This window comes from Camelus ferus, chromosome 29 (assembly GCF_009834535.1).
Source record: "Camelus ferus isolate YT-003-E chromosome 29, BCGSAC_Cfer_1.0, whole genome shotgun sequence".
Taxonomy (NCBI): Eukaryota; Metazoa; Chordata; class Mammalia; order Artiodactyla; family Camelidae; genus Camelus; species Camelus ferus.
The window spans coordinates 19,244,926-19,265,740 of record NC_045724.1 but is presented as its reverse complement, the minus strand read 5'-3'; the positions used below and the strand labels follow the sequence as shown (position 1 = coordinate 19,265,740).

The 20,815-nt window shown below is 38.5% G+C and overlaps 1 protein-coding gene and 1 long non-coding RNA gene across 4 annotated transcripts in view; one reads left to right on the top strand and one right to left on the bottom strand.

Annotated features, from left to right (window-relative positions):
* LOC116660452 overlaps positions 1–20,815 on the bottom strand; it is a 109,418-nt gene that overhangs the window by 5,714 nt on the left and 82,889 nt on the right. For both annotated transcript variants that reach the window (XR_004315984.1, XR_004315982.1), the window contains exon 4: positions 5,322–5,372. This is a non-coding gene — a long non-coding RNA (uncharacterized LOC116660452). The remainder of the gene's footprint in view (positions 1–5,321; positions 5,373–20,815) is intronic.
* The window catches only part of DNAJC5B (DnaJ heat shock protein family (Hsp40) member C5 beta), a 77,516-nt gene continuing 76,707 nt past the window's right edge, over positions 20,007–20,815 (top strand). The window contains exon 1 of one of the 2 annotated variants that reach the window (XM_006193753.2): positions 20,007–20,162. The gene's annotated coding sequence lies outside the window, so the exon portion shown is untranslated. The remainder of the gene's footprint in view (positions 20,163–20,815) is intronic. The other variant, XM_006193752.2, reaches the window with a different exon arrangement.

Here is a 20,815-nt window from a genome sequence, read left to right as displayed (position 1 = left end):
ACTGAGTAGTCTGGGTAAGGTAGTGTTCATATACTGTTTCTGCCTAATCAGCCTCTATGTAGTCCCCCTCCTTCTGTTAACAACACCTGACTTTTCCTTTGGGAAACCACTCTCACACATTCCACACTATGTGCTTCTATGGGATTGACACTGTCCTCCTAGGTCCAACAGTATTCAGGTGATCATGACCTGCTCAGCAGTCCTTTGCCCACAGTGATTTAGAGATGAGCATAAATATAGATCGAAATAGAGATGAGTTTGGTAATATAAGCCAAGCTAACGAGAATAAATTCTGGGTTTCTGTTGGAAAAACCTGGGCAAGTGAAGCCTTCTTCCCATAGACCGCAAGCTGTAAGGGTGATAGGCTGAGACCCGCTTAGAAGGACACCAACACAGAAGATGGAGAGCAAGACCAAACGGTGTTGGGTATTTTCTATTTGCCCCCAGATCTTGTCTCTCCTCCTCTCTACCAGCTGCCTAAATGGACTCTATCAACCTCTTTTTCCCTCTGACTTCTAGGTAGGGGTGCTGTGAGGCGATCAGAGACATTAGATGATTTATTTCCCATTCCTTTTCTGTGGGGTCTCTTCAGCCTGACTGTCTCTCTACTGAAGGAAATGGCTTCTGTCAGGCGACCTGTTCACACAACTCGCTGTCTCCAGGTTCCAGTAATCATATTTGCTCTACTCCTTCAGGCCTGCAGATGGTAACTCTGTCCCACTATTAGTTGTTACTTGCTCTAGTACTTCAATATCTCTTGTAATTTTCCTGAATCCTGCCCTCATCTTTGTAAGGAGTCCTCTTTTTAAAGGACAGATGGAGCCATTTATTTCCTGCCGGAGCTCTGACAAATCAAATGACACTGAGTTCTGGATTCAGACACGCTTAAAGATAGTGATACTCCTGATTTTTCAGTCACTAGAGCCAATAAATTCCCTCTTCTCTGCTGCTCACAACACAGCAGTCTAATACAGTTTGTTAGGTTCTTTTGATTGCACAGACTTACATAAGACACTTAAGAAAAGGGAGGTGACACTGTTATGAACTGAGCTGGGCCCCTTCAAATTTATATACTTAAGTCCTAACCCTTGTTACTTCAGAATGTGACTGTATTTGGAGACAGGATCTTTAAAGAGGTAATTAAGTTAAAAAGAAGTCATTACATGGGCCCTAATCGAATATGACTGGTATCCTTATAAAGAGGAGATTAGAACACAGACATGTACTGAGAGAAAACACTGTGAAGACCCAGGGAGAAGACAGCCATCTGTGAGCCAAAGAGAAACCAACTCTGCCAACACCTTGGTATCAGATTCCAAGCCTCCAGAACTGTGAGAAAATAAATATTTGTTGTTAAGCCACTTAGTCTGTGGTACTTCATTATAACAACTCTAGCAAACCAGACACCTATAAACGAGAACTGGAAAAGACATTTCTAGAGGCCAGTGACTCTCTCCAGCTCACTGAGGCAACATGGTCTCTAAACTAAGCCATCTGTGTCTCTCTGTAAATTGGTTCCATTCACCTTTATTACTCACTGGTCAATCTTTCCATATTTCCAGGTCCAAAAGTTTGGCTAATCTAATTGGTTTGGCTAACTACCATTGATACCTCTGAGGTAAGACCTTTGCACTGACCCATCTCATGGGTTTCTTGCCAGTAATGGATAAATTGCCTTTGGATCATATGCCCTCGACTGGTTCCACCAGTGGCTGCCATGTGCAGGGAACAATTAAGTGCTGGCTTACTGCATAGGAAGTGGTGGGAGGGTCAGTTTCCGGAAGAAAGAGAAGCTGGATACAGCTGGTATTTGACAAGTCCAGCATTTGGTCTAGAATTAATTATAGGAAAACATCAATACCAATACATACCACTCAGATTTGGCTTCAGTTTTTACTGTAATAGCCAATTCCTCATTTCAGTTACTCATAAGGCCCCCTTTCCTGACCTTGAGTTTTAGAGAATACCCTAGAACCCTTACCACAAGGATTCTACCTTGTGGAATTCCTTTTGTAAAATAAGCACACTGCTTTGCTTGAGTTAGCTTGATGTGTTTGTTACTTGAAAACAAAAGAAAAAAAAGCTTGATTAAAACAATTTCCGAAGAGAACAGTAATTTGGTCCAAGGAAGAGGGATCTGTTAATGAGTAAACAGGAGTTTTGTGGATAATTGCTGACAGTGCTACTAATTTTGTGACTATGCTTGGGCCCCTTCACTTCTTCATGTCCAACACAAGAAATGGAAGGAGTACTGAAGGGTATCTTCCACCTCCCAGCAATGCTGCCGGAGAATTCTAAGAAGGTACCTCATGAAGTCATCTACTCCCACCTCGAACAGGAAGTGTTTCTAGTTTCTGGAACCCTATAAAAGATAATTTTTTTTTTTAAAATTCCTGAAATGTTAACTTTTTTCCCCTCTTCACTGACTTCCCAGCAGCTCTTTCTTTACTTCCTGATATCACAGAGACAGAATCAAGTGGGCGCAGCCTTGAGTTTCACAATTTGTGGAGCTGACACATTTACCCAGCAGTGTGATTACATTCTTGTCAGCAGTCATTTCCCGCTTTGGGGAGGCTGGGGTGGTGTGTGGAGGTTGGGCTGGAATGAGGGCCAGCGTGTGGGGCACTTAGGCTTTTAGGCCTACTCTGCTGCCCAGGAGGCCTACCCAGCAGAATGGCCAGGGCCATCTCACTTGTATCCAGGAGCCTGCAATGTGGGAGTCTGAGTGGGTGGAAGAAACTTGATCCTTTACGAAATCTGAATATTTTTGGACAGGTTAAGGAGGGGCACACATGGAAAGCCACTTTTTATTTACTAACGGTAAAATGTAAAAACATTGGAAGATTTAAATCGAGAGAGCCACAAGATCAAATTCTCACTCTAGAAAGATTACTCTGGATTACTCTGAATGAAGACTGGTTTGGAGATAGGCAGGCAGGAGGTATAACCAGGCTCAAAGATTGTCGCAGGAAGCCAGGCTAGAGGTGACGACGGCCTGAAAGAATCAGTGGGAATGATGAGGGGGGGCACTGAGAAGAGCATAGGGATCACAAGGCTGGCTAGGCCTGCTGTCCAAGACCCCAGGCGGAATGGTACAAAGGTACCTCGTGGTGCCAGGACCACGCCTGAGCAACTCTGTCCTCAGTTCTCCTCTCTGCCCGAGGCCAGGAAAGAACTTGGAGACCTGTAAGCACATTGTCAACTCCTTTCCAAAAGGATCTTCTCACTTAGAAGAGAGTGCTAGGAGAGGACTCTCATATGCAGCAGAGGTAGCAGGGCTGGGAGAGAAATCTTTCGGTCATTTGGAGCTGGACACAACCGGTGACAAGCAAGACAGCAGCCTTTGGGAGGGCCGAGGAGCACTCAGGTGGGTGGCCGAAAAGTCTATGCAGTCCTCTCAGAAATTAGATACTGATGCAGCCCAGCTCTGGCTGGTCTTTTAGGTAAAGAAGCTTTTTAAGGGGGAGGAAAAAGGGGATTAGAACTTTAAGGGCAGCATACGTAAAAAATTTCCCTAACCATATTTGTATCCCTCCCTTCCCTGCTCCCCTGTATTTTAGGGGCCACCTGAATGGTGAATGTTGGAGGCCAGACTTTTGCCTGGTGAAGTCGACTGCATCACTGTCACATAACTACCTGCTCTCTCCTTGCCTCCCTCCATTGACGTTATGTCTGACCGTGTGACTTGCTTTGGTCAACAAAGTGTGAGCAGAGGCTAAAATTGCACTTGTATGGTTTGGCTTAGCCTTTTGCATCCCTGCCCTTTGCCATAAGAAGAGCCCCCTCCTTCGGCCTGAGTCCTGGAGTAGGGGCAGAGAAGCAGAGCTGAACCACCTGTAGGTCTGAAGCAGAGCCACTGCAGGCAGCCTAAATCCATGAGCAAGATGCCTTTGTTTAATAAGTCATGGACATCTGGGGGTTGTTTAATTACACAACTTTATTGTAGTAAAAGTTGACTACTATAGAAATTTGTCCTGAAAAATGTGACATCACTTAGACAAAAACTTAAAATGTGTCCTTGGCCTTGGAACTGAACAGTAAGCAGTAATAAAGTGTTGGAAACTGGAAAAGTGACAATCCATATAATGTAGTAGCAATAGTTGGTAAAACTGTCACCTAAGATAACTTGAAGACAGAAAATGTATCTCATGAATGTGCGGTTTTGGGTGAAGAGATTTCAAGATAGACTGTTACTAGCGTGAGTTGGTTGCTGCCTTTGATAAGGTCTTTCAAGAAGGAACCAACCTGCTTGTAAGCAGGGGTGAAAGGGCAGTGACTCTGTAAATTCCAAGATTTGCAAATTTGAATAATAGAACTGTTTCTCATCTTCAAATAGAACAAGAAAAATTGAGAAATGTTTAAAGCCACAAAGGCTGATTAAAACGCTCAGAAAGACCCAGTCTCAGGACAAAGATCAAATAAAAATCACTATTACACTCTCTGTAAAACCTCTGAATGGATCCAGTAAATTCCTTCATCTGGACGAAACATCTCAGAGAAAAGAGATAAGGACTAGGTTCTACAAAGCTTGATAAACTCAAAGTACCTGTAATTAAATCCATAGAGAGGGAGGAATGACCTGAAAATGATGTGGATATGGCTGTTCCCTCATGGAAATAACTTGAATCACACACACACAAAATTTTAATAGTATTTCAGAGAACTTTAGGTCCCGAAGCAGCCTTGCCTGGATTAAAAGAGACTGACTTTTTTTCTCTCTTAAATGAGACTGACTCCGAGTCATAAAAAAAAATCTTAGGATAATAATAATGCATCAATATTGGTTCATTAATTGTGACAAATGTATCATATTAATGTAAGATGTTGATAACAGGAGAAACATGGTGTTGGGTATATGGGAACTCTCTGTACTACCTTAGCAACTTTTGCATAAAATTAAAACGGTTATCAATAAAGATTTTATTAAAAAAAGAAGACTTTAGAGTCCCCAGCATTCCCCAGGCAGCTAGCAGGATGAGGAAGCTGCTCAGCTGCCTGGGAGGATATAGTCTTCTTCAGATGTGACCAAAGAGATCATGGAAAACTACCTCCCAGAAGGCGGAGCCAGGAAGTCATGAGAACAATGGAATGGAGAACTATTCCCTGAGAACAGAACTGGAGCCTGATCAAGGAACATTCCGTGTGGGGACTTGGCAATATTTGCCCAGTGAGATTTTAGAATTGCTACAGACCAGTGATTGCTTCCCCTTCTGCAATGGACTGCTAATTTTTGGCATCCTGTCTCTGTTCCACTATGGTTTGTGGTATTCCACACAATCTGGGATTACAGTATCCCCGAATGAAAGACCCATGGAACATACCTGAACCTGACTCACAGCTCAGAGTAGAGGTGCCGCAGCTGCCCAGCCAACCTGTAGGCAAGATGCAAATGTTTTGTTATTGCAAACCACTAAGAATTTTTGGTACATACCAAAAGCTGATTAATGCATCTGACAAAGGTTCCCAAAGAACTGAGGAACCACATTGTATGGGATTTAAGCCTATTAAAGGTGAGAGATTAGGTGGAGGAGAAAGTTAATGATCAGCTCTATCTCAATCTCTAGATAATCAGCTCTACCTCCAAAATCAGGTTAGAGTATTCCAAACCTCATATGGAGAAGTCATACTAGAAATGCTGTCATAGGAATTCATTAGATTGAGATACAGAATGCTAATGAATATTTACCTTTGAACTTAGATAATTTTTATGCAGAAAACACAAATCCTAATGACAAAATCTCAACTGTGTTTTTCTGATAAATATCTTGAAGGCAATTATTAAAATAAGCATCTGAGAACAACAATATGGAAACAAATTGGGTAACCTAGAAGAAATGGACAAGTTTCTGGAAACATACAGTCCACCAAGACTGAATCAAGAAGAAATTGACCAATTGAACAAACTGATCACTAGAAATGAAATAGAATTAGCAATAAAAAACCTCCCTGCAAACAGAAGTCCAGGACTGGATGGCTGCACTGGGGAATTCTACCAAACATACAAAGAAGAACTCATACTGGTCCTTCTCAAACTCTTCGAGAAGATTGAAAAGGAAGGAGTACTCCCAAACTCATTCTATGAAGCCACCATCACCCTGATACCAAAACCAGACAAAGACACTGCCAAAAAAGAAAATTACAAGCCAATATCTCTGATGAACATAGATGTAAAAATCCTCAACAAAATATCAGCAAACAATCCAACAGCACATAAAAAAGATCATATGCCATGATCAAGTTGGGTTCATCCCAGGAACACAAGGATGGTTCAACATACGCAAATCAATCAATGTGATACACCACATCCACAAAAGAAAGGACAAAAACCACATGATCATCTCAACAGATGCAGAAAAAGAACTTGATAATATTCAACACTCATTTATGATAAAAACCCTTACCAAAATGGGTACAGAGGAAACATATCTCAACATAATAAAAGCTATTATGACAAAACTACAACCAGCATAGGACTCAATGGTGAAAAACTGAAAATCTTCCCACTAAAATCTGGGAGAAGACAAAGTTGTCCATTCTCATCACTTCTAGTCAACATAGTCTTGGAAGTCCTAGCCACAGCAATCAGGCAAGAAAAAGAAGCAAAAGGGATCCAAATTGGAAAAGGAGAGGTAAAACTGTCACTGTATGCCGATGACATGATACTGTATACAGAAAACTCTAAAAGCTCCACACAAAAACTACTAGAGCTATAAAAGAATTCAGCAAGGTAGCAGGATACAAGATTAATGTACAAAAATCAGTTGCATGTCTTTAACTTTCCCTGTTGATTCTTTATATTATATGAAGCAACAGGAAAAGAAAGTAAAGAAACGATCCCTTTTAAAATAGCACCCAAAGTAATAAAATACCTAGGAATAAATCTGACTGAGAAGGTGAAAGACTTATACGTAGAAAACTACAAAACATTGATTAAGGAAATTAAAGAGGACTTAAAGAAATGGAAAGATATCCCATATTCCTGGATTGGAAGAATCAATATCGTTAAAATGGCCATACTGCCCAAGGCAATCTACAGATTTAATGCAACCTCTATCAAATTACCCAGGACATTTTTTCAACGAACTAGAACAAATCATATTAAAATTTACATGGAACCACAAAAGACCCAGAATTGCCAAAGCATTACTGAAGAAAAAGAATGAAGCTGGAGGAATAACCCTCCTAGACTTCAAACAATACTACAGAGATACTGTAATCAAAATAACATGGTATTGGTACAAAAACAGCATATGGTTCAATGGAACAGAATAGAGAGTCCAAAAATGAACCCACAAACTTTTGGTCAATTAATCTTTGACAAAGGAGGCAACAACATACAATGGAATAAAGATAGTCTCTTCAGCAAATGGGTGTTGGGAAAACTAGACAGCTGCATGTAAATCAATGAAGTTAGAATACTCCTCTCATACCATACACACAAAAATAAACTCAAAATGGCTTAAAGACTTAAATGTAAGACAAGACACAGTAAATCTCCTAAAAGAAAACATAGGCAAAACATTATCTCACATACATCTCAGCAATGTTCTCCTAGAGCAGTCTACCCAAGACATAGAAATAAAGGCAAAAACAAACAAATGGTACCTAATTAAACTAACAAGGCTTTTACACAGCAAAGGAAACCATTTGCAAAACAAAATGACAACCTATGGAATGGGAGAAAATATTTGCAAAAGGTGAGACTGACAAGGGCTTGATTTCCAGAATATACAAACAGCTCATACAACTCAATAAGAAAAAAATAAACAGCCCAATCCAAAAATGGACAGAAGACCTAAACAAGCAATTCTCCAATGAAGATATACAAATGGCCAATTGACACATGAAAAAAAATGCTCAATATCAGTAATTATTAGAGAAATGCAAATCAAAACGATAATGAGGTATCTATCACCTCACACCAGTCAAAACCTACACTGTTGGTGGGACTGCAGTTTGGTGCAGCTGTTGTGGAAAACAGCATGGAGATTAATAAAAAAAACTAAAAATAGATTTACCATATGATCCAGCAATCCCACTCCTAGTCATATACCCAGAGAGAACTTTAATTCAAAAAGACACCTGCACCCCAATGTTCATAGCAGCACTATTTACAATAGCCAAGACATGGAAACAACCTAAATGTCCATTGACAGATGACTGGATAAAGAAGTTGCAGTATATTTATATAAAGGAATACTACTCAGCCATAAAAATAATAAAATAATGCCATTTGCAGCAACATGGATGGCCCTAGAGAATGTCATTCTAAGTGAAGTAAGCCAGGAGGAGAAAGAAAAATACCATATGATATCACTCATATGTGGAATCTTAAAAAAAAAAAAAAAGACAAATGAATTTGTTTATAAAACAGAAACAGACTCACAGACATAGAAAACAAACTTATGGTTACCAGGGAGCAAGGGTGTCGGAAGGGATAAATTGGGAGTTCGAGATTTGCAGATACTGACTGGTATCATAAAATAGATAAACAAGTTTATACTGCACAGCACAGGGAACTATATTTGATATCTTGTAGTAGCTTATGATGAAAAAGAATATGAAAACAAATATATGTATATTCATGCATGACTGAAACATTGTGCTGTACACCAGAAATGGACACATTGTGAACTGACTATACTTCAATAAAAAAAAAAAATAGACATCTGAGACAATAATTAACTTCTTTATTTATAGTACAAGGTTAAAAATCACTTTTTCATTTTTTGAGCCATAAATTTATACCTGTTAAGATGCATATAAAAAGAGTTAAACCTCTTACTGCAAAATTATTTGAGTCTGCCAACAATGGCTTAATTAATAATAATATTGACATTATTTTGCTCTGATTCAAACTTTATATATTTAGTTTTGTGCTAAGCAATATTTCATACAACAAAATACCAACATAAAATAATTCAGACTTATCCATGAAGTTTTTTTTTTTTTTGACATTCCAAGAGATTTAATTGAAGTATAGTCAGTTTATAATTTGTGTCAATTTCTGGTATTCAGAATAATGTTTCAGTCATATATATACATACATATATTCATTTTCATATTCTTTTTCATTATATGTTACTACAAGATATTGAATGTATTTCTCTGTGCTATACAGTATAAACTTATTATCTATTTTATATATATAATAGTTAGTATATGCAAATTTCAAACCCCCAGTTTATCCCCTCCCATCCCCTTTACACCCTAGTAACCATAAGTCTGTAAGTCTGTTGTTGTTTTGTAAATAAGTTCATTTGTGTCTTTTTTTTTAGACTCCACATATAAGCAATATCATATGTTACTTTTCTTTCTCTTCCTGGCTTCACTTAGAATGATGATCTCCAGGCCCATCCATGTTGCTGCAAATGGTGCTATTTTATTCTTTTTTATGGCTGAGTAGTATTCCATTGTGTATATACACCACATCTTCTTTATCCAGTCATCTGTCGATGGACATTTAGGTTGTTTCCATGCCTTGGCTATTGTAAATAGTGCTTCTGTGAACACTGGGGTGCATGTGTATTTTCAAGTTACAGCTTCCTCTGGATATATGCCCAAGAGTGGGATTGCTAGATCATATGGTAAGTCTATTTTTAGTTTTTTCATGAACCTCCATACTGTCCTCCATAGTGGCTGCACCAATTTACATTCCCACCAACAGTGTAGGAGGGTTCCTTTTTCTCATAGTTTGTTTTAAAGAGAACTGACCTGTGCTCAATGACTACAAACCACTTTAACAGGTTTTACTTGTTTATTTAAGAGACAGTTTAAAAAAGGATACTTATTTTTCATTTTTCCTGGCATTAACTAGGGACAATCTTGCCACAATTTTACTTTACAAAACTACAAGGAAGGAACACTCAATTTGATGTTCATATGAAATATAATTACCCACTTTTCTTCTTTTACAACATGTACTCCATAGACAAGATGACAAGCCAAGAGCTACATAATACACTGCCTGCCATTAATAATAAGTATGCTTTTTTGAAATTATTTTACAATAATACTTATTCAAAATATCCTTTACTTGAATTTTGGACTATTATGGATATGATAGCACTTTAACAAGTATTACCTGTTTCAAATCAAAGATATAAAATAGAATTAATTGAAAAAATGAATTGACCAGGTGCAATCATAAACAAGTATTGTAAATTTTAACATGAACAAAGTTTCACCTCTTCCCGTGACTCTTAAGGTGGTTACACTGGCAGGCTCAGGGTCCCCATGCCAGCATTGTAGAGAGATGCAGCTCCTCCATCTTGCCTTAAAGAAACGTCACACATTCTTCAAGGCTTATCACAAAGGCCACCTACTGAATGAGACTTTTTGGAGTGTCCCAAGCATATGTGGTCTCTATTCCTTTAAGTTCATACAGTATCTGATTTATCTCTCCACAATAATGGTAAAGATAATAGTAGCCAAAAATTCCACTGACTTATCATTGAGAACTTCCAATATGCTTCATCCATGTTAAACTCTACATTCACAATCCATCTCATTTCTTCTTTACAGCACTCCTGCAAAGCAGGTATCATTATTTCCACTTTACAGATGAGGAAACTGAAGATTTGAACTCAGGATTTAACTCCAAATATGGTCATCTTAACAACTCTGCTGGAATACTTGGTTTGCATTTGAATTGTGTATGACATCTGTCTCCCTACTCAGTAGAGGAGTTCTTTGGGCAGGTACCATATGTGACCATCTCTGTATCATGTTATATTCCTTCATGGTGTCCTGCATAGTGAGTAGTAAAAAATACTGTATCTCTTATATTCCAAAAAGCAGCTACTTTTTCAACATTTAAATGTCTCTTAAATTGGAGCATATGCTCAATTGGTGTCGATTTACATGGTAGTCTTTTCCTTCCTTTCTTTCCTAAAAAGCTATCATTAGCACTTAGGTGTTTCCTCCCAATGTAATCTTAGGATCAAGCAGTAGTTAAAATTGGGTAGAAATTTAACCACATAGAGAGAAGACTGGGTCACTGTGGAGATAAATTCCTTTAGATTTCTGAATGCCTGAGTATTAAGCAGAGGAGGAATTCAGCGGGGAATCCATTTGAAAGTGAAAAGGAAATAATCAGAGGTAGCTGAGTAGAAACAAAAAGTTGTGAGTTCAGTGGGTTTCAAGGGAACATGCAGAGTTTATGCTTACACCTTTGTGATGCCCAAACTCAGGTAAGACAGAAACAGAGATGGTCGGTAACGAGGAGTCTAGGTCCATCTGACTCTGCACATACTCCATTCCCAGATGTACTGGCAATGACATTAGAATGAGAAAAATCGCATGAAAATACTGCAAACAGTCTTTTAGGCAGGGACATGAGTAGTCTCTCTACTAACTGTAGCTTGAAGAAGTCCTGGGAGAGTTTGGGAGTGACGTCACAAAGGGAGTCATTAGGTATAAAATGATATCAAGCCTGAGTTCTTCTGTATCCTCGTCTTGCGTTGGACACTGGCATTGTGGCTTGAAAGGAAACATAGTAGATTATTCTTTCCATTAGCTTGGCCTGGAAGAGGAGGAAAGAGAACTGAAAGTAGCTGTCTTGAGAAGACGTGTCTAGGTTTAAGGAAAGGTTTGTGTTTTTATAAATAGGAGACTTGAGAACATTTTTATGCTGAGAAGAGAGTCAACAGAGAGAGAGAGAGACCGCATAGAAATTAGCTAAAGGGGATGATAAAAGGAGCAAGTTCCTTAGAATAGCAGTATTGAATGGGGCTCAACACACAGAGGGACGTCATTAGCACTGATCTAAAGGAGGGACGCTTTTTTGACTGAGCTGAAGGAAGGAGTTAAGGTGGGGGTGCAGACATGGATGCATTCAAAGTGGTGTGGGGTTGGAGTTGGAAGAGAGAACATTTAATGACTTCTGAATTCTTCACAGAGGAGAAGAGGCACACTGCTAAGAATGAGAGGGAAATAGGAAAGACAAAGGGCTTCAGAATATTGGAGAAGGTTGACAATGACTGTGTGGTAGACCATGGAAGAACTGCCTTGTGTTGAAGGCATAACTGAAATTGCAGACTGCTTGTAGTGGGGGCAGTCTGCACAGTGTTATGAGTTTCTTCAAGCGTGATATCTATTTGGGGTAAAGAAAGGGGAGAAGATGCAGAATTACCAAGGGCTCAGTTGTAGCTGAAAGAACTCAACAGGACACTGGAGCAAAGCATGTAAAATGTGCACGAGAGACTGGCTGATGGGATGGTGGCATCCTAAGCTAAACAGGGTAAATTGGGAAATTGGTATGGTCAATGGATGTAGGCTCCTGTGAGTTTCAAAGAGCAGTTTAATAGAAAATAGTGGGCTTGGAACAACAGAAAGAGATGATCAGAGAGCGACTAGAATTTAAAAAATTTAGAACTCAGTGATAACAAGATCTGGGGGGTGTGCCATGGATGTGAGTGGAGCCAGCAAAGTTGAGTTGAAGAACTCTGAAGTTGAGGAGGCTAGAGTGTTGGATTAGATCATCCATAAGATAATGGAAGCCACCTGTGACAATGTCAGGCATTAAAGTGTTGAGGATGACTTTCCTTAGTTAAAAAAATTTAATTGAATTATAATATAATCTACCTTTAAAAAAATACTTTTTTTTATCAGTGTTAGGCTTATAGAAAAATCAAGCAGAAAGTATAGACATTCCCATATAATCTTTACTTTTAACCATCCTGTTATATGTATGTTTTGATCATATGTTCTTTCAAAGCCTTTGGTGTGAATTACAAATAAATGCATATCTTGATTGCACTTTGCAGCACTAAGACATTGACTTGATTAGAATTTAAAATAGATAAACTCTAACCCAGCTGTGCCCAGAAATTCCTTCCTACCTCTCACTCTCACTTTACTTGTCAAAAAATTACCCATTTCACTCATTTCATATACCTTCTACTTCATGAAGCTTTTTCTTGATTGCCAGACCTAGATGTCAGTTCTCTCTCCTTTAATATCTCATGGCACTTTGATGATAATTCTCTTATGAGACTTACACACTGCATTCTGGTAGAGTCATTTTTGCTATTTAACTTATTCACCATTAGACTCTAAGTTCCCTGAGGAAAATTCTTTAATTCATGCCCTGTAGCACCTGGCACAGTGCCTTGTGCACCACAGGTTTGAAATCAACATTTGTGGAAGTAGATGAATTATGAAGTGGAAATACCAACTTCATAACTAAAGCTAGGATGTAAATATCCTTTCTTTCAACAAAGGGGCCGACTAAATAATTAAATAATTAGCTCCCTTCAGGCATTTAATAGATGATTTACAAAATTTCAACTGAACTAGGAAGCGTTCAGTTCCAAAATTTTAACTAAACTAGGAGCAGTTCCTTTGCACAAAATATGTAACCACTAACTTCAGCTTATTTGAAGCAAATCTTGCTCTCATGTTTTTGTTAACAGAAAGAGTTGATACCAAAGGCTTTTGTTCAGACCTTTCACTGTCTCTTATTTATTTGTGCTCCTTTTGGGAAACTCTAGCCTAGCTTTTAATCCCAAACATATTACCTTTGCTGATGCAGGGGAAGGTGTCAATAACATAACTCATTTCAGTATGATTCAGTCCGGGAGAGAAAGCATACTACCACTGGACTCAAATGTTCCTCAGGTTCAGTCTTGCCTCTGTTCACTACTATGGAGCTCAAGGAAAACTCTACTTCTCTGAACTATGTCTTTATAGATAAAATGGCAATAATGATATGCCTACCTCACAGGAGAGTGGTGATGACAAAATATAATGTATACCAAGTGCCTGGTCACAAACTCAATAAATGATATACTCCCTTATCCCTGAGATATGATTGTATCCGCCTCTGTCACACGTGTAAGAAGTAGAAAAATTTTCTGAAAAGGTGGCTTGGTGGGAAAGTTAGACCAATACCAGCTCCAGTCTCTGGGAATGTAGATCTTCACAGTGTGTCTTATGTTTGGTTTAAGCATTTCCAAAAGAGTAAGCTGTCCTGTCCAGATGGAATTACACAAATGTATTATAAAGCCAAATATAAATATTTTTTTTATTTCCTAAGATATTTGTGTTCTTGGTCCTATATATGACTTTCTATTCTTCAGAGAGGAGCCACATAGTAAAGGCAGTCTTACAGGGATCACCTTACAGGATCTAAACCAAGAAGTCCCTGAGTCTTTACCCTACAGCATAAAATGTCTCTGCTAATGACTTGAGCATTATATTTCTTGGATCTGTGATCACTTGTTATTTTAACCTTTCAGAGCCAATAATTTTAAAGCATTCAGCTCAAACGACAGTACTTTTATTGAGTTGGAGATGTTTTATTGCAGTTTGGCTGACATTTTCTTTTACTAATGTCATTAGCACTACTTAAAAATGAATTATGTTGGGGTGCACAGTACCACCTTTGTTTTGAGAAAATTCTATGATTTTATGAGTACATGAGGTGGATCTCATTGGAGCAAACGTTAGCAACATGTATCTTTCTGATTCTCCAAGCATGCTTACATTTATATTAAGCTTACGTAATTTGGCTTGGAAAAAGGCCTGGATTTAGACTCATTTTTTTGGGATATGTTGAATTCTCATAACATCCTTTAAAGGAGAGTCTAGCTTCAGAGTCAGTAAGGTTTAATAATCTCTAGCACATAGTCTGTTCATATTTCTTAGCTATTTTTCAGCTTTAGCTCCCGGTAACTGTTGTGTTACAAACACTGATGTTCAGTGGGTCACTGGAATCAAATTAGTGCAGACATCTCAAAAGTCAGATATCAATTGTGTTCATCTACAACATTTTCATATATAAAAGGTACAAAATCAGGGGGTGGGAAGGGATAGACTGGGGTTTCAAAATGTAGAATAGAGAAACAAGATTATACTGTATAGCACAGGGAAATATATATAAGATCTTATGGCAGCTCACAGAGAAAAACTGTGACAATGAATATATATATATATGTTCATGTATAACTGAAAAATTGTGCTGTACGCTGGAATTTGACACAACATTGTAAAATGATTATAACTCAATAAAAAATGTTAAAAAAAAATAAAGGAAAAGTAATTTTAACTTTGGAGAATCCTGAATGGATGGACATAGACTGTAAGCATTTTAGAGAAAAGAATAAACATTATTTGTGGAAAAAAATCCTAATTAAAGAAAAGTAAAAACAAAGTAAGAGCAAAATTGCTTCATTCTCAAATTCTTTTCTGAGTCTTTTAATAGGTAAAGACTCAGGGTCCCAAACTGTATTTCCTAGGTCTTTGAAAATGCCTTTTGAATCTCTGGGCTAAGTACAGGGATTCTCAAAATGTAGTCCTGATCATCAGCCCATCATCTGGGAACTTGTTAAAAATATAGAGTCTCAGGCCTCCCTCAGGCCTCAGAACCAGAAACCTGAAGGCAGGGCCAGCAATCTCTGGTTTTACAGGCCCTCCAGACCCTCTGATGTTCTGCTCTAAAGTTTGAGAACTGCAGCAACTGCCCTCAAACGTTTCTGTGCAGCAGAAGCCCCTGAAGGGTCTGCTTAAACATGGGTCCCTGACTCAGCCCCTGAGATTCAGTGGCAGTAAATCCTGGGAGTTGTGTGGGAATCTGCAATTTTTTAAGGCTCTGGTGTAGATGATCTACAGAGCACAATTTGAGAAATTCTGGCTTGAAGTATATTTAAGTATTGACAAAATATGTTTTTTCCCCCACAAAATTCCCCTCTACAACTGAGCAAAAACCTTTGAACTCTGACTTCCAAGTATCTAAAACATTCATTTAGCCTGAAGAACACCTACTTATGGAGATATTCCCTCATTGTAGGTGTCCCTCAGCCCACTGCCAGAGGAATGGAAACCCGTGGGCTCCAGCTGTGAGGCTTGGCCCACCCCTTCCACAGGTGTGACGGGTTTCATCCCAGAAGCCTATGCTCCGGGAGAAGGGATGTAACCCATACATCTGCAGAACGTAAGTACATGCTCAGCCAATAAAAAATGCAAGCAAGGATCTAATTTCATTTTCCTGAGATGGTACTAAAGAAAGATCACCTATGGAAAAGGGAGCCCTGTCTTTGCAAATCCTGCCAGGAGAACACTCTGTTCTGCAAAATTACCTTAAAAGGGAGTTTGGGGAATTAGTTATTTAATTCATGGACACTACTAAAAATATTAATGAAAGGAAGGAAATTGTTGGTTAGTTTCATGCTTCTTATAGTGGATCTCTGTTTACAGGTCTTTCCACTTTGTGTGGTAGAAGGAATATGATAATGAATATTTTGGATAACAAAAAAATAAAATAAAAAGAAAGCTGCATGCTGTATACTGGCCTCACACTATGCTGTTTAGTTAGTTGTGATATAAAAATCTATTATAATATTTCTGGTTCAACTGAGAAAGAACTGATACTCATTTATAATATTTACAAGGTATTCTTTTCAATATTTTTGTGTTTTACTTTCTACTGCATTTGATTTTTTAATAGTAAAAATTATAATGCTTGCTAAAGAAGTCAAACACTACAGAGATGTATATGTGAATATAAATGTCCCATTTCTCCCTCCAATTTTACCTCCTAAGAACATGTATTTCAAATAGCCTTTTCTCCTTAATTTAAGAACAATACACATCCATTCTAAAACATTTAGAAAAGGCAGACAAGCAAAAGAAGTAAATCACACATGGTCTGCCATTCTGATATAACCACTGTTAATATTCTGGTGTAGATCTTTCAATTTCCCAACATGTGTATTACTAAAAATGGTAACTACTTCTTTGCAACTGATCTTTTTCGCTCATTACTATTTTGTGGGCATTCTTCCATATCATTAAAATGGAGAATCTTGTACTTCCTGAAACATGATATGCAATATGTGCCACAACTGATGCATGAGGTGATTTTTTGGTTGTACATGACCACATTTTAAACATTTTAAACATTTTAATGGTTACATATTTTGTTTGTGAGTAACTGAAAATATAAGTAGTACATTGAGCCTGTAGCTTTGCAGATACCGTTGCTTGTAACAATGCTAACAGAGGCAGCAGTGGGTTAACTGACTTTATGAAGAATGTGGATTACAGTGGGATCTTAGTCGTGCCCAAGAACATTTCAGATAACTTCTTGGAATTGATGAGTGTGAGAGTGATGAGCTCACCCCATCAATCCCAGTGTTCCCTTTCAATGACAAAGTTTTAACTTGCCTTGCCCAATCCCAAAATGATAGTCATAGATAGCCTACCTATCTACATAATCTAATAAAGACCAATATAACACCCTACCCTAGACAAAAAGGAGAAATAAGAGAGAATAATTCATGTAAGAGTACCCATTTCAATGAATTTGGTGGTTCGCCTGGACTACCGTGGTGGACATGATGGGAGATTCACTGAGACCGCTGAAGCTGCAAATGAGTTTCATGGTGATTCAAACACTATGAGCAGCACAACCATTGGTGATGTTGATTTTCCAAAACTGGGAATGACTTTTGGCAAAGTTCTGAACAAAATAAAATATGCTCTTCCCTGATGTACAAAGTAGCTGCATTTCTGGAAAAATCAGCATATATTAAAGCTGGGTAAAATATTTGCATTTACATGTTAAATGGATTTAGGTTTGTATTAGGTAGTTATGGATAATATTTAGGTTTGGCTCAAGAAGGTGTTTCACCAACTTGGCTTTTGTATAAGACATGTGAAGTCTCTTGGAATTACTGGTCAATTCCTGGTCACGTGAGACCACACCTGGCATTGCAGGCTGTCTAACATCTCTGGCCCCAGCCCAACCAAGGCAGCAGTACCTTCAACCCTCAACTATGAAAACAACAAAACAACAAAACATCCAGATTTCTAAAATGCTTCCTAAGCAGTAGCACAGTTTCTGTGCTACTGTTCAGAGAGTTAGTGCAATTGCTAGCACCAGCCCCCTGACTACTCTAACAGCTGACTGCTCATGTGACAGCTGTGCTCTTTTCTGAGGTACATCAAACAGTCACTTTCGGAAGCTAACAATCATATAGTACGCAAGGTATGTATAAATATACATAACTGTGATTTAGAATCAGACATGTACTTCGTTCTTCTTAGTGAGCCTGCTATATATATATATCAGTGAAAAAGCAGATTTTTTCTTTTTTCTTTTTTTTTTGAATAATCTTTTTAAATGGAGGTACTGGGGATTGAACCCAGGACCTCCCACATGCTAAGCATGTGCTCTACCACTGAGCTATACTTACCCTCCCCCCAAAAAGAGATTTTTAATGAAGAAAGGTGAAGTGTATGACAGAGATAAAATGTATTAATTGTGATTTGATTAAAATCAGACATTTTTTTGCTAGGTAGCAGGACCAAGTCAATGCATTAATAGCATTACTTTGTTAATTTTTACATTTCTTGTATGGCTATCTGACACTTAATGTAAATAAATATACAGTACTTCCACTTATGTGACGATAAAAAGTTACCTGTAAATATTATTATCTCAGTAAAATATGTGAGTTAATTTAAAGGAAGATGTTAAGCAGATATTAGTGCAGATGGCAATATTCCAAAGATGCCACATGAATGATTAAAGATTGTGAAAACCTCACCTACAACATTATTTTCATGAGTTAAAGCATAATCCATTTTACCACTTTTCTAATGTTGAGCTTTTAATTTGTTTTCTACTACAAACAATGCTTCAAAGAACTTCTTGTAGCTAAATACTGTTCATATCCATGATGATTCCCTTAGGAGAATTCACAGATGTGGAATTGTCCAGTGGAAAGGCAATGATTATATTATTTTAAAGTTTGAAATTAGTATTCATTAACCATTTCTCTAAGTTTTTATGAAGACATTTAGGAGGTTAATAAAGTGGTATTTATGACCCATGGGAATAATTTCTTCTTCATTACTCAGAGGATTGCTGAATGCATTTGACTTCAAGTGTGCTCTGGAACCAAACAATTCCTCTCACCCTGGGGAAGCCCTGTGATGGGGAAAATGCTTGGTTGGAAGATCTGGTTTGTAGGTAATTTTACCCTTTCCACTTAATTAGCTTTGTGATCTTGTGCAAGTCACAACCTCTCTAAGCTATAATTTTCTCACCCATAAAATTGTACTAAAAATAATACATTATTTACCTCACTGAGCTGTGAAGATTAAATTAAATGATATATGTGAAAGTGGCTTGTAAATGCTAAAGCACCATATAAAATGTTAGTTGGTATTATAAAGTGCAATATATATTCCCCTCTTGAGAGATTCTGAAAGCACAATTCTCTGGCTTCACAGATACAAGCTGTCTCATGCAACGCAGATAATTTTTAAATACCATATGGGGATGGTATCTAGAAAAAGTGAAGGGTATGGAAGAGGAAAGAACTAAATTCTGGCGAAAATCTACTTCTTACTGATTGTTCCTTCCCATTTCCTCCTGCACAAACACTAGAACCTGATATGGCATTGCAGGAACACAAATCTTGGGCTTTTGAGCTTTGTTCCTTATCGTTAAATCTCATTGAAAACATCGGTTACTTGTTAATCTAGGATTGGTCTGATAGCTCAGGATTTCTGAGTTCAGGCTAGGACCAGAATTAGCTATTTCTGGCATCTACAGATGGTTGGAAAAACTAATGATCTTCGCTGAGACTCTGTTCTCTTCCCATAACACAAGTTGTTGTGAATGGTCTCTTATTGTGGGTGGATTCAGGCAAAAATCATCCTGTAACTGCCTATCAGAAAACGGCGATGCTGACAAAGTCCAGAGAGTAGAGCCCAGAGTGAGTACTGTGTGTTCAGAAGGGCGGGAGACACTGAAGGCATGTGGGTTTGAGATTTAGCTCTGCCATTTAACCTCCCAGGGCCTCAATTTCCTTATTTTTAATACAAGGGAATTAGACCAGAATTAAGTCACTAGATCTTCAACGTTTCTGCCCACAGTAAGATTCTATAATTCTGTGGGTCAGTTTAGAAATTAGGGGGTTGACCGTCCCAACCTCCTGCCACGGGCAGCAGCAGAAGTGCTGCAGCGGGAGGGTCTCAGCTGAGCCTTCGGGAGGAGCAAGGATTCTACTCTGTGACATCACAATGTCCAGCCCAGGCTCAACCTTGGCAACTGAGGAGAAGGTAACAGGAGGTTCAGCTACTGATGTATTAGAGGTGGGAGGCTACCTGATGGAGCTAGAAGGAATCAGCCAGCCATGACTCCAGGTCAGGTACGTGACATTCGCTAAGCTCAGAACAGAAACTGCCACACCTAAAGGAACAAGAGGAGAGGACCACAAGACGGGCATGTCTCCAGGCTTAGGAATAACAATATAAGCACAGAGACTATGCACCAGATACTTTAGGGTAGTGTAAAGAATCCAAAAGCGCAGACCAGAAACAGGCGGTCCCACCAGAAAGAGAGGTTGGGTCGCATCCTCCCAACAGCCAGACTTACTACCATGCAGCCAGACCACAAGGACATTCCCAAGACTCTTAGCCCCTCAGCGCCCTCTCCCCAGCCACTGGGGATGTGCAAAAGAGGCACAGGTACCTCAGGAGGTCAGGGTAACATTACTTTCTAAAATAGTCCACATTTGTTGCCTGGTGATATTTATTCTTTTATCTAGGTGTTTTTCTTTTAATAGCTTCTCCCTAGAACGACAGGGGAGAATAAACAAAAAATAAGTTACCTGAAAGAAGTATTTTAACAGAAGACGGTACAAAAAATGCAAACAAAAGTAATAAGAGGAAGAGAAAAAATGATTATGGGTTAGCAATTGATATTGATTCTAGAGTTTAGGTTTGAAATTTCAAGGTTTAAAACGCAAAAGGCTACCCCCTATAAACAGTGAAAGAGAAGGGCCTTCTGGTTGAGAAGTAA